Source organism: Athalia rosae, chromosome 1 (assembly GCF_917208135.1).
Source record: "Athalia rosae chromosome 1, iyAthRosa1.1, whole genome shotgun sequence".
In the NCBI taxonomy this organism is placed as follows: Eukaryota; Metazoa; Arthropoda; class Insecta; order Hymenoptera; family Athaliidae; genus Athalia; species Athalia rosae.
Genome location: NC_064026.1, coordinates 10,114,249 through 10,128,065, shown reverse-complemented (window position 1 = coordinate 10,128,065; position 13,817 = coordinate 10,114,249). Strand labels below are relative to the sequence as shown.

The following is a 13,817-nucleotide window of genomic DNA, read 5'->3' as shown; positions in this document are numbered from 1 at the left end:
CCGAGACCTCTCGAAACGTCGAAAAATATTCGACAAATTTTATTCCGCACGAGTCAGTTGCTCGATTCTCGTACAGGTGAACCAAGTCGATGGGATCGAGCTGATATCTCCTCGATACGTTAATCGCTATATTTACATTTCTTCCGAGTCTACGTAGGAACAGAATTTGAGTCAGTATCATGGAAATATCCGGACGGTCCGCACGGTTCTCTATATTGTTCTACGCAGTGATATCTCAATTCTCGTTCAGTGGTTGTAGGTATAGACGATTTTCTCAGCTTATTCGGTCCCCACCGCAGTGGCTGGCGAGGTCTTCGAGTTCTCTCTACATCGGTCGACGTTATATTTCTGAGCAAAGGAGTAGGTGAGTCTGAAACTGTCTTTCATTTTTCATTTTTTTTCAAACGTTAACCGGAGCAAAGATCTGCGTAACCAAAACCACCAAATTAATAAGTTTTTCGTTCGGATTTTATTTCCCACGCGGTGATTCTGTACTCCCGTCGAACTATTTATATTCATTATGTAAATGACGTAGGGTCTCATTTGTGACGTGACACGAGTAATGCATGTGTCCGACGACGATTACTAGGAAAGAAATTGGCGATTCTTAGGTAATTTGCAACCATTATTCCGGCGTCTAGAGAGAATATGAATCGGAATTGTATTATTTTCCGGATTGTTGTTTCCACTTGTATATCTTTATGTGTACGGACGATTGTTGACGAGGGTGCGCCAAAGATTAGGCGACGTTTAGTGGGGCATTCGCATGGTAACGTTACTTGATAAGCACTTACTCCCTTAACGAAGCTGGCCCTACGATTAACCCGAAAAATACGCCCCCGGGTTTCCCCCGTACGAAGAAAAAGATAAAGAGGCTAAGCTGCTGCGTGTCAGAAATTTATAAAACGATAATTGTTCTACGAAGGCGAGCCGAAAATTAGTGGTGAGAATATCGAGGAGAAATTGATTGCGAGTAAGATTAACTCCTTTTATGACGACTCGTTAAGAAATCTAATGTTTTAACGAGCAGCTACAGCAATCGTCGTGTTACATCAATTTGCACTTTCCTCTATATAGGCGTAGGTGTAAACACGTCTGTAAATACAGTACAGAAAAAAAAATTTCTAACTGTTGAGTAGCGTGAGCCGGAGACATTTATCACTTGTACCTACGTACTTCTCCTTCTCATCATACGGAGAAAGAAGCTCCGTAAAAGAAAAAATTAACCACCTCAAAGGTGCGGTCAATTTTTGAAAGTGTATGAGCTCGCGATCCGCTCACTCACTTCTCCACATCGTATTGTGCAGAAATTATTTTTATTGCAAAATTATTTTCCTCTCTTTTCATTATTAATATTGATCATTGTATTCGTTATTTGAGTGCCTAATTACAATTTTCATTCGATGCAGATTATATACGTACGGCATACGTGATACTAAATTGTTTGAATAAATAACAATCGTATTAATGAATTACTACTGTATTAATTATACGTGTATTATAGTTTTTCCCTCACATCGAACGATGCCATAATTATATTGATCGGGAAAAAAGAAATGGAAAAAAAAATCAGGAATCTGTACACGCTACAGGTTATATTTATCTTTGAACCGCAATTACGTGAATCATTTCAAATATGCGCCTCATTAATATTGATGGACTATAGGTACGGAAAAACAATTTTATATAAAGATATAAAACAATTAATTTATGCGGACAAGCATCCAACGGGCGAAACGCACACAATATTTGTGCGAGTTCGCATTGACGGTAAATTTTTGGAAAATCTGATGGTTTTTTTTTTTTTTATTAACTTTTCTAGTTTTTTTTTTTTTTTCCTTTTTTCTTGCGAAGGACAATATTTGAGCGACGCGGTTTCGAACATAGGTAGACGACGCGTAACTCGATGATGGAGTTGGCGAATTTTATTATTCCGCGTAAATATGTAGGCAGTAATATTAATGAAGTTATAACGTTATGTGCGAAGCTACAGTGCATACAAAATTGAAATTGCGAGTATAGTTATAGTGACGAATAGTTGAATGCTAATCGTTCGGTATTATGAATCAGTCAGGGCCAGTTTGAGAGTCTGGTAACAAAGTTTCCAGCCATTGTTGAGTTGAATAACAAATTTCGTTGATTCGGTTTGTGTGGCACGTAGAAAATCGAGGAAGGGGAAAAGAAGAGTGAACAAGAGAGAAAAGAAAAGAGCATAACGGTATCGCAACGAGAAATTAAAGGGAATCCGTAGCCGTGGCGCGCGTTAATCAACGAAACCGAATTGATTCGAAGGTGAAAGGCAAAACGAAACTAAAGAAAAGAAGGGAAAAGAAATTCTGAAGCTGAGAGGATATAATTCATCAAGGCTTTGAAAAACCTCCTATTTTCATTAATTAATTTAACAACAGAGAAAAAGTCGGCAGAAGAACATTCCGATGGATAGTTTTCAATCGAATTAAAAGTAACAAAGGCGAAACTGACACTTTTCATTTCACTTCTCGCAGTGAGAGAATTTCATTCCAAACTTTGCTTCTCCTACACTTTCACTCCCACGAACTTTTCCGTCGATCGATTACGTACCTATAAACAGCTGGAATTTATTTTATTCACCACTCGATCAGGTGTCCATTTCTCAATGATCTTTATGACTCGAAGAGATTCCTTCGAATATCTATCGCGCGTTACGCCCACCGAATGCGGAGCAGAGGGGCGTAACGCTCAAGACTTCTATAAGTAATTGCTACGGTAGCAAAAATGGTTAAATGGATCGGGGTACGCGTTGACCTATCCTAATCGTAATTGATGAAACTTCGAGAGTGTTCAATGGCAATTTCCTAATACATGTAACACTAGAAAGAAACAGACGTTCGGTAGTTAATCAAAATTTTCTTTTATTTCTTCGGATACCGTTTAGTATACACTCAAACGGTACGGATTCCTCTAAGAATAATAAATAAAAAGCAAAGTGAAGAATCACCATGACAACGAAGATATGACGTGAGGACGGAGAAAAATGATTGGATAATAGAAAAGTTAGGTAAAAGTAGTTGTCTTCCTTCTACCGCCAGAGATAGAAAATTCCCTGGACAGTCGTAATATGAATTGTCCGCAGAAGTGCAGGGTGGAAAGAAAGTCAAAATAAAGTTTAGCCATCTATCAGGGATCACAAAACACTCGTGGAACGGTACGGTTCCGGAGTGAGGTGCAATCGGTTGCAGACGACAAAACATTTCACGTTTTCCTATTGTGGTATAGGAAATGTGCCGTCGCAGTTCCATCGGTGTACAACTTATCCACCTTATGTCAACGATTCCCCGCTCGCCGTATACCGCGGTTGTTTCAACCTTATTATTTTTTCGAATGCCATCTAGTTCGCTGTTTCCTCCGTTTCAACGAAGAAGTTAGTTTCACGTATTTCCAAGACACTGTATATTTCGTGCGTTTATATACGGTCCTCTATTGTCAAAGCTACTTTTCGTTTAATTGCAGCGGTATAGTAGAGCAGCATGGTAGCAGAAGAGCAAAGTGCAAAGAGCAAAGAATGAGTAGAAAAAAAAAAAGTAAAGAACGAAAAAAGGGGACACCGTACCTCGGAGTATAAGAAAACCGCTGGCGGGATCTAAGAGACACCCCCTAAAAGAGAATAAGAAATAAAAAAATATCGTCGTTTTTACCGCTTGGTTTGTGGCCTTGGTCGGTGATCGCGGTTTGTGCTCCGCCACCGTACCAACTGTACCGTATACCGTTGGTACGTCTCCAGACTCATTAGAGAAACGACAAAAATACCTTATATCCCTACCTCCGGTCGTATCTCATACTCTACCTTCGCTATCCCGATTTTCGAGTGGCCGTCGTCTATGCGGTTGCAGGTTTTCGCGTTGAATACAACTCACCGAGCATTTTTATAGGTATCTCGCTGATTGATAACGGAACAAAAGACCCGAGACCTTTTTATTCGGGTATAAAAACTACAGCCGTAGCCGCCACGTGAGGACGATATTGCAACGGTGATATCTCTCGGGCAAAAAAATCAGACGTATAAAATATTCCACATGAGAAAGAAAAAAAAAAAATGATTATCACCAAATCTGGGGAACTTCTCAGACATTGATGTACATCAAAGAGAAGTAGGCGAGGCACAAGTTCGTCGAGGAGCCCGTGGCGTGATTTTTTTATTTTTTGCTCCCGATACGAACAAAAATCGAACACGAAACTCCGAGAGGCGGTTGGTTGAGGTTGTGCGGACCTGTGCCGTGTTCGGTGTATTCGCTGTATGACTGAAAACTTTCAAACTTCTCAAGTAAAACAACCGGGATACGTTACAAGGACGAAAACGGCGGCGAGGAAAGGCGCTTTCGGTTTACATTTCATTAATTACCCAGCTGCTCGGTTTTGTAGCTGGAGTTTCGATCGAAGGGAGCCAGTCGATGTTCGGTGGGTACCCTATAGGTATACATGATACGTATAAATGAAAAATGCCGCGCGGAGATGTGTTTTAATGCGTGTCTTTCATCTCGGTATAACTGAAAGGGGGGGATATTTTCAATTTTCAATAGACGATCCTTGAACAGGTTTACCCACCGCGCTTTTATTTACCATCCCACCTATATAGGGCAATCGAAAGTAACGCAAAAGGTATGGGAAGAGTTATATGCATGTATACGTATTGCTTACTTTGCTATGCTCATTCAGTTTACGCGCAATTTTCACGAAAGGAAAACAACAAACAAGGGACAGGGGCGCACCACTACCAAAAAACAAGGCTCGTCGTGCATGAGCGAAAAAAGCGAATGAATTGGACGAAGAAAAAAGACGTCCACGGGGTGATAATTTTTAGATATAAACTGAACACGCGCCGTTATTCAATGTACGATTTTTGGCGGTCTGAGAAGCTGAAAATAATTGCTAACTGCGGACGCGCATATCCTCGGGACGGCAAGAAGTGAAATGCGCTCTACATAGTAAACGAATCAGATACGTGTAACGTGTAGCATCATTAATATTCCCACATCGCCGTATTTACCTATAGCTTTTGCCGGGGGGGGGGGGGGGGGAAACTAAAAAACAGATGGTAGTTTTGGCGACGTTCTGATGGCGGAGTGTAACGCGTCGGCTTCTTATTCTTCTTCTTGTTCTTCTCCTACGTTCTCGTCGTCTCCGCAGCGTCACGTACCCACCTACCGACGACATGAACCAGATGAAAGTAGAAGATACGTGCAACGTAAGCTTTGATCCCTGAAAAACGAAATACTCTGACAGCTGTGCCGTTGGTGGCGGAAAAAAAAAAAAAAAAATTAAAAAAATGAGAAAAAGTAGCTCCGGCAGGAGTGCATTGAACACGAGTAATTCCGGCAATTTTCAAAGCCGCTGAAAGTAATAATTTTGCTTCAAGGGACGAACGAATCTCGAGGGGTCGATTTTCAAGAGTAAGTCTCCCGTATCTTTGACCACGAAAATTTGACTGACTTCAACTTGCGATTCGGGGGTTGGTGATAATTTATACAAGGTGTTCGGGCAGGAGGTCTGAGTCGATACATAATCAGGCTTTGGGGGATCCCGAAAATTAATCAATTTAATCCGGTGTACCACCTAGTTCCTTGTCGAGGGGTAACCCTCAATACGACCCCGAGTCCTATTCAGGTCTTTTTTTAATTTTGGGATTGAATAAAAATTCATTAGAGGTTAAGGCGGGCTTACGGTGAGGGGTGAGATCCGAGTTTTTTTCGAGGTTTTAAATAAATTAAAAGTTTACCTTTTTACGCCGCTGAAAATGTACGTGGTATACAGGAGCTTTCTATCCATACAAGCCCGATGAATATACCCTCGCCAATTTACAAGAGAGATTAGGAAAAAAAAGAAGGAAGGAATCGCTTCGATTTGTCGGGACACATTTAATTATCAAAGAAGCGCCCCCTTAAAAATCTTTAAATTCGACAAATTGTATAAAAACTCTAATTTTTTCTTTGAGAACTAATTGATCGATTGTTTTTCGTCGCAAATTATACTCGGGGTTGTAAGAGATCCTGAAAACCGACGCGAAGTGCGCTCAATTATATCCATAATTCCTCGCGTCCTCGCAATTGTGGAATAAGAACGTATCCGAGCGGGTTGACCGAAGGTGTATCTCCTGTCGTGGAACGTAAGCCCACCGAAATTCTTGCCCCGGAGTTTGGCAACGTACCAAAATTTGATACGGAACGTAGAACCGGGAGAGAGTTACGTTTATGGTAATGAAGATTGCGATGGTATTCGTAACCCACCCAGTACACCATTTACCGTATACCAACTGCAACGTGGCTGGGGTGCGTATTATACGGGGATATAAAATGTTTCGCATCCCTTATTGGGTGAAGCGCTTAGCAAGGTAATGGGATGTCCAGCCTCTGGCAATTCGCCCGACCCTTTGGGCCCTCCGCTGGGCCCGACGCAAAGGGTTTGCGTCCGAGCCCTGGGGAAGAGGAGGTGCCGAAGGGGTTGGAGAAAAACTAGAGCGGGGAAAGGGAGAAAACGGCGAACACCGCGTATAGGTATACGATTTGACGTAGGGGTGTGTTTACAGATATTTTATGGCGGTTTGAGGTTCATAGTCCGGTTAAACTTTCAACATTTCTCCCCCCCTCCCCCCGCGCCCCTCTTATTTTTTTGTTTTTATCGATAACGACCCCGAAAGAACCCTTTGCGCGCGAGGGGGCTACCCGTTAAATTTTCAAAACTTTCCCTCGTGACGTATAAAAAATTTACCGCAGCTGACAGCTTGAACTTTTATTTTTTCTCTTTTTTTATTTTCTAGTTTTTCCGTCTCTAGACTTTCAGCCGTTCACCGCGCTGCGGGGTTTTGCCGAGTTATCGGGAAGCGGAAACGGGCGTAATCCCGATATCGTCATCGGAGCGCATTGACGCGAGACGCGACAATAGACTTTGCAGTCATTTTCTTGAGTAGTGATATAGCGCGGAGAGAATAGTCGTGATTACGCAGGGTTACGGCTCAGTTTCTGGTCGCATCTGAGTGCCGTATCGTCAACCAACTCGAACAGCCATTAAAACAGAAGTCCGCCATTAAGTCCAGGAGCTCTCCTCTCGGTATACCGCGGCGCGTATACAGCACCGGCTCTCTCTCCTTCCATCCCTTATTCCGAAGGTTTAAATACGCTATAAAACGATCACATAACAACCCAGTGTCCGAGCCCCTATCTTTCGTGGGAGTGTCCACTGCGGTTAATTGTCTGATTTAAGCCTCGAAAGCACCCGCTGATGTATACCTATGTGTAACGCCGTACGTACACGCGCGCACACGTGACAAAGGAGACGAATCCCCGAAGGAATCTCGATTCGAAGGTGCAGCGGATGGCGGGTGACGTCATCTTGGTCAAAGAGGGGTTCGAACCTCGTTTAAATTTTCTCGTTTCACTCGTGAAACACTTTACGTTCGTTCGTTCGCAGATCTTTTCGTTTATTTTGAAGCCCCGTCGATACTCGCGACGATCGCCACTATTTTTCGTGGCGGTTAATTTTGAATACCGTCCGCAAGTACGGTTAATAATTTTTCGGTCTAATCCCGCGTGATGCGCGCGAGCCGACACCCCATGGGATTTCTCGATTGTCGCCCCTGCGGAGCGAAACTCCGTGCAGCGGGAACCCTACTCGCCCCAATCAGCTCAGTACCTCCGATTGGCTTGGATTTTAATGGCGGTCGTAAATATAGTAACATTAAAAACACGTAACGCTTTTCGTATATATGGATGACCATCGGCGTACGAGCGTCGTTCCGCAATTCCAACACTCGCTAAAGCTAATCCTATGACTTGAACGCCTGTTTTTTGGCGGCCTACGGGACACACGTATACGCGATGAGAAATTTTTAGGGGTGCCAATTACGTAGCGCGTGTGCGGGCAATGTGATGAAATCACCCTGGTCTCTCGACCATTTCATCCGTAAGCCAGATAAATATTTTAACGCTAAAAATTAACCGCGATTGGCTTTTGCGTAGGACACCTTGTTTTTTTTTTGATTTTTCATTCGCTTTTTTCACGAAGTGTAATCGTACACCCCAGTTCATTTTATCCACGTACGCACGTTTTCAAACTTCATTATTCGATTATAAATTTTTCTTTTATTTTTTTTCAACTTCGCCTATCTTCCGTTTCAAATAATTCCGTTCATTCTGTGTCCTCTTGGTCTCTGCGGGGAGTCTAAATTGTACAAATGTAGGATGTAAATCGATTCCGCTAAACGAGTTCTGCTGCGTTGACGTGTCAAAAAAAAAAAAAAAATTAGGACGAAGGGTGGATAAAACTTATTCATGGATCAAGGACAGTGATGGAAAACCACGATGTGACAATTCGCCTACATTTATCGCGGTGAGTTATCTACTGGCCCAATAAGCTCTCTTTTCGCGTAATTGTGTTTTTGTTTCCTCTGATTGAGTGTACGTATACGTTGGCGAATGAGAATTTAGAATGAAATTAGGGTGCATCGGTAGACCGGGAATCGCCAATCCGTTTCTCGTACGGAGAATGTACACACGTGAATACCTATGTATCTATTTCGGAATGACAGTGATTTTTGAACTGCGAAAGTGAACTTTTACGATTGCTTTATGAGGGGTGACTGTAGCGGCCGTATACCTCGCTACCGAAATACCACCAACGTATACACGGCTGTTATACTGCAGAACGGAAAGTTTATGGTTCACGCTTCGGCCGGGGTTGTAACGAGAAACGTTATTTTAACGTTATGACTTAATGGTCACTGCCTACTCGGGATGACCACACACGCCCTCAGAATAATTAAATAGCCTCCCTAACAATCGTAGAACTTTCTCTTTCTCTCGCTCTCTCTTCATTTATTTATTTTACCAGATATACGTATATAATACGTGCACATCCAACTACTATATGTATAATAGCGAAAAGCTCCGAGAGTTCAGCCGTTTCAAACTAGCGATTTACTTAAATTGTAAGAAAAGTTGTAAGCTCGGGTTTAAAAAGTGGAAAGATTTCGCTGCTCTCGCTACCGCTTCGCAGGGATGAAAATAAATCCAGTATATTGCCAGGGACGCGCGCTAATTACCGCAAGTGAATCCGAACTCGCGGTGAGGAGGAGTGATTAGTAGCGTAAGCGATATGACTATGTGCGTTCTTAGTCGTGTACATAACGCTTTGTCATTCGTGCAGCTTTTTGCTTTCTTCTGTTTAGTTTTTTTCTTTTATTTTTTTTTTTTTTTCCCTCCGCGTCGACATTTGAATTTCGCATAATTGGGTAGTCGAGTCATAGCGAGCTGCCTTTAGCTCGGAAAGAGAGAATGGCTTTGATCGTAAAGTAATGAATGAATAAACGCGGCGCGTGTAAGCGAAACCGAAGCAAAAGCTTTGCGCGAAAGCTCAGAAACCTCGAACCCTAAGGATCCCCCGTGAGAGATGGAAAACCTACGTTTGCAATTAATTTAATTAACGACTTTCAACCACTCGAGAATTCTGCACATTCGCTAAAACTATTTCACGACGCAGGAGCGGTACCGATTCTTCTTGGCTCGGGTGAAAAAAGTGTCATCAAGTTTGCTATGATTTTACGATTTTCTATTTTCTCTTTTCGATCCGAACTCGATTCGACGATCCGGTGTTCGAAGACGAAATGTTTCACTCTTCGATACAATCGAGCCAAATCGCTACGAATGAAAATCATCAGAGAAGTATTTACAAAAGAATTATAACACATCCATTCGCCACTACCGAATATAAATAAAAGGTTACATAAGTTTTCAAGGATTCTGAAATCGAGAAGTGATTCTCTACATTCCTCGTGATCCCTCCTTGAATCGAAACGTCAGTCTATACAGCGCCTGCATTGTTACTCGAACCTCGAACATCGTTTCGCCATGTTAAACAACCTGTATCGGACAGCGCAGGTTGTAAGGAGATCATGTATTATTTAGAAGAGTCAATATATCACAGACCCGTTCCGTACATAGGTATACCACGACATAGATACACATACAACGGGAGATTGCGTTTCTCCTAATGGATACGAATGTATGCGAGGGTTTTGAACGTATAATATGTAGCTCGTAAGCTCGCAGCAGCGGGTGGCGAATTGGTCGGCCTTCGAGACGGTGCGGAACGGCGTGGCGATAAGGAGGTAGAGAGATAAGGAGAAAGAGAGAGAGAGAGAGAAAGGGAGAAATTGTCAAGAGTTGTAGCAATTCCGGCGGTTGAATCTATCGGTAAAATTTGTCTCAACACTCCAACGATCTCCACGAACCTCTCGCGAGAGTAATTTCGCGCGAATGGTCATCGGTCAGTTTCTGCCTATTACGAGTTCGTGCTCGCGCAACCTCAACTCGAACTCGGTTGTTCGTTGTTTCGTTTTCTCGCTCTCGCTCTGAAAATGATCGACCAAACGGTTTTATTCGAGGAGTACGAGTATGAAAGTACTTTAATACTTTTAAAGAGCTTCCAGCGATCAGCACAGTCCCGGCTAATTTCCGTCCGAACTCTAATCTTTACGTTCGCAGAGGTCACGTCGGCCGGTTTCCGAGCTCTTTCCAAATGGGGTGAATTTTATTTTCGCGCGGGTCCGGAATTGTACGGGACCCCGTGGAAAAATTTCCGTTCGTATTATTATATAAGCTTGTCAGAAAAATATCGCGACCAAGGATCTTTATGAACTTTTCTGTGTCCAGCTCAATTAGTATTATGGCGGTCCGGAGCCAGTCGCAATAATATACCGCTGTGACGGGTGGGGTGGGTGGGTAAATCGGTGCCCGGCCATATCTTTATTTGTTGTTCCCGCGTAAAGTTGCCCGAGGGGACAACGAGGGCGTATCTCATATCTTTCGTTTGTATTCCCATAGTGCGCCCGGTAAACGAGGATCGCAATAATATTGCCTAATCACCGCTGTCGCGGTGCTCCGCTCCGCTATCTGATGTATATTTATATCGTATCTACCGCATAAAAATCGTCTGCCTCCGACGAAACCACGGAACGTTCGATTCAACGATCGGAAATTTTTACACGCGATATTCTTCAATGCACAGTCCGGGTGTAGGTAGAAAATTGCGCTTCGGGGCTAAAGGGAGTTAGCCGCTGTATTTCGTACGGGGAGTTTACGATAGTCGATGAATTAGGTTGACACTGCGCGGTGGTTAGAAAAGTATTCCCGGGTACGACTTTCTGGCTGACCATTAGGGTCGTACGCGTATATACGTACACGGGCTTTATTTAGAGCTCCCTAAATCTTGCGTTACAATTAACATTGCTAAGGTCTCTCCCGGTTTCTAAGGGTGAAGAATGTCGAGCTCCTGCGGTAGCGAACGTCGGTGAGCTTTGTAGAAATAAAGCCGAATACCCGGTGGTTCTACATAGATGTGTACGGATATAAGAAACGACCTAATAGAGAATTGAATAGAAACAGGCGTAAGCTATTATTTCAAAGAAACGAAACTGCCTCTTTATTTTATCACCGTGCGAGCTTTTGTGCGCTACATAGAAACGCGAAGTAAATAAACGAATGAATAAAGTTGTGATACATAAAAGAGAGAGACTGCGGCAGCGGACAAACTATACGTAAGAAAATGAACCACCGCTGTTCGCGATTCTCTTCGGGGGAATGAGAAATGTAAAAAGATCGTTTTCCTCGTATCCGTTGCGGTTGGAATTATTTTCACTCGTATCGAACCGACCATGAGATCTGTACTCGTTAATAATATAATATGCCATTTTTTATTACCTTATCGTAACAAGAGCGCCGTATCTAAAATATAAAGAGCGAGAATAATGAATGATATTGCGCCATGGAGTAATAGGCTTCCACCGAACGCAACAATGTGACCCATTCATCGAGCGAGGCGAGTTGTATACGAAGATAACCTTGAGAAAGCGTCGGGATGAAACGGACATTAATGAATTATCGCTTCGTCGCGGCGTGTACGGAGAGACCTTCGTAATTATGTGAAATTACACGTTCTCGTATCTCTGCAGAGCAAATATACATCCGTGGCGGCAGATACGCGGCGTTCGAACATAGAATTCAATTTTCTTCATTTACATCGGCAAATTTATGTCTTTAATTGATACCGGAAATACGGCGTAGAACATTTTATACGCGTACACGTGGGTGGTCGATGCTCGAAATTCCCTGAATATATACGAGCGTAATTTGTCAGGCTAAAAACTTCGTACGTACCTCTATATAGCAGGTATATGCAATTGAATGGCGAGATGTAGTGAAAACGCAGCTTCGATCGAATCGCATTCATCTTCTCATACGCCGCACCTTATAACGTACATGGTACATGCGAAAGTAAGAGTGGAATAAAATAGAATAAAATAAAATGTAATAAAATAGTATAGAATACTTCGAAGCTTGGCGGAGTGAGGTAAATTTTGAGAAGATCTTGAATACATCTGAATAGAATATAAAATCCGGTATATATATAAAATCTTGAAATACCCGCAGTCGTATACGTGCATAATATATACGTATACTTTTCGTATACCGTACGTAGAAAAATATTCTCAGTTACGAGCTACGTACGTACGTACGTACGTATAGGTATACGTAAAACGCCAAGTTCCGACCGACTCGTAAAGTAAGAGCGTTCGCGGTACGAATAACCGACCAATTTTCGAAGGTGTAAAAGCCCGTGCCCGCGCGCCGCTATCAGCGTAACTCATCGGACTATGAGTATAGCGCAGTATCTGCTAAATAAATATACATTATACACACCTCCGTATCGCGAACGTGAAAACCGGTGTACATCTACCCGTACATGTTTCGTGTAATATGTACAAGTATATATGCACACGTATACGCGATACAACGTCGTTTCAACCCCTCATCCTTCGGCTGTTTTCTTTTCGTCCATCGAGTGTGCGCCGAACTGATAGGGGTGACTATTACCCACCCTCAAAACCGATATCTCGAAAAGCTATTGCCGTCAGACCCACGTGTGACGAACAAGTATAACTCTGCGATCTCTGATCGATTTTGGAAACTGAAAATCTCTTCAATTTCATTGTTCGACGGATTAATCGTGAAAAATAATGAACAAACGATCGAGCAGCCGTTCCGTCTGATGGAATTTGAAAATTCGATTGAAGTTACAAATTTTTACGCCCTTCTCAATTTTTCCAGGGCTCTTAAAATCGGGAGCAGCGGGCGACTGGAACCAACGCAGTCAGCACGTAGACGATCCGTACGGATGTCATCGGCGCTTCGTTGACGAGGTTTCCGGTGGTGAGAAACATTTCGAAATAATTTTTCATAGATTTAAGACAGCGAATCCATATGAGGGTGTTCGTTTACGAACGATCGTGCTCGTTAAATGGAAAATTGGAATCTGAACGCACCTCATCGCCGGCGCATGGGATTGGCGTTGCGTCTCTTCCAGTTGTGAACCTTAGAACGTCCTTGGCCGTGCCGAAGTACGTCGTCGTCTGGTGGTGGATACGGCGAAAAGGACTCGTGGGGAGCCTTGACTCGGGGAGCAGCTAGTTATAAAGTGGTTGGTGTTCAAGGTCTGCTAGACGGTGTTCTGTTGCTCGGTTAATCGTTACGCTTCGTCAAGTGGATGAAACATGGAAAGAACAGGGCTCGTGAATTCTATGGGAACAGGAATTCTCACCAAGCAACTTCGGCGCTCCGCGCTTGTACCGCATTCGCATCAGCTATCCTCGTACGTATATTCATATTTGCATATACAAAAATGCACGTGTGCATTATCTACCAATTTTATTCCGATCTCATAACGTGTGCTGGCGACGCTCGACATCCCACATCGATGGTATGGAACGAAAAAAAGGAGGAATCGGTGCAGGT

At 42.9% G+C, this 13,817-nt stretch overlaps 1 long non-coding RNA gene across 1 annotated transcript; it reads left to right on the top strand.

The window, feature by feature from the left end:
* Positions 1 to 216: 216 nt before the first annotated feature.
* Positions 217 to 13,514, top strand: LOC125500742. The gene is made up of 3 exons (XR_007278203.1): positions 217 to 364; positions 13,134 to 13,235; positions 13,390 to 13,514. It is a non-coding gene; the product is annotated as an uncharacterized LOC125500742 (long non-coding RNA).
* The last annotated feature ends 303 nt before the right edge of the window (positions 13,515 to 13,817 follow it).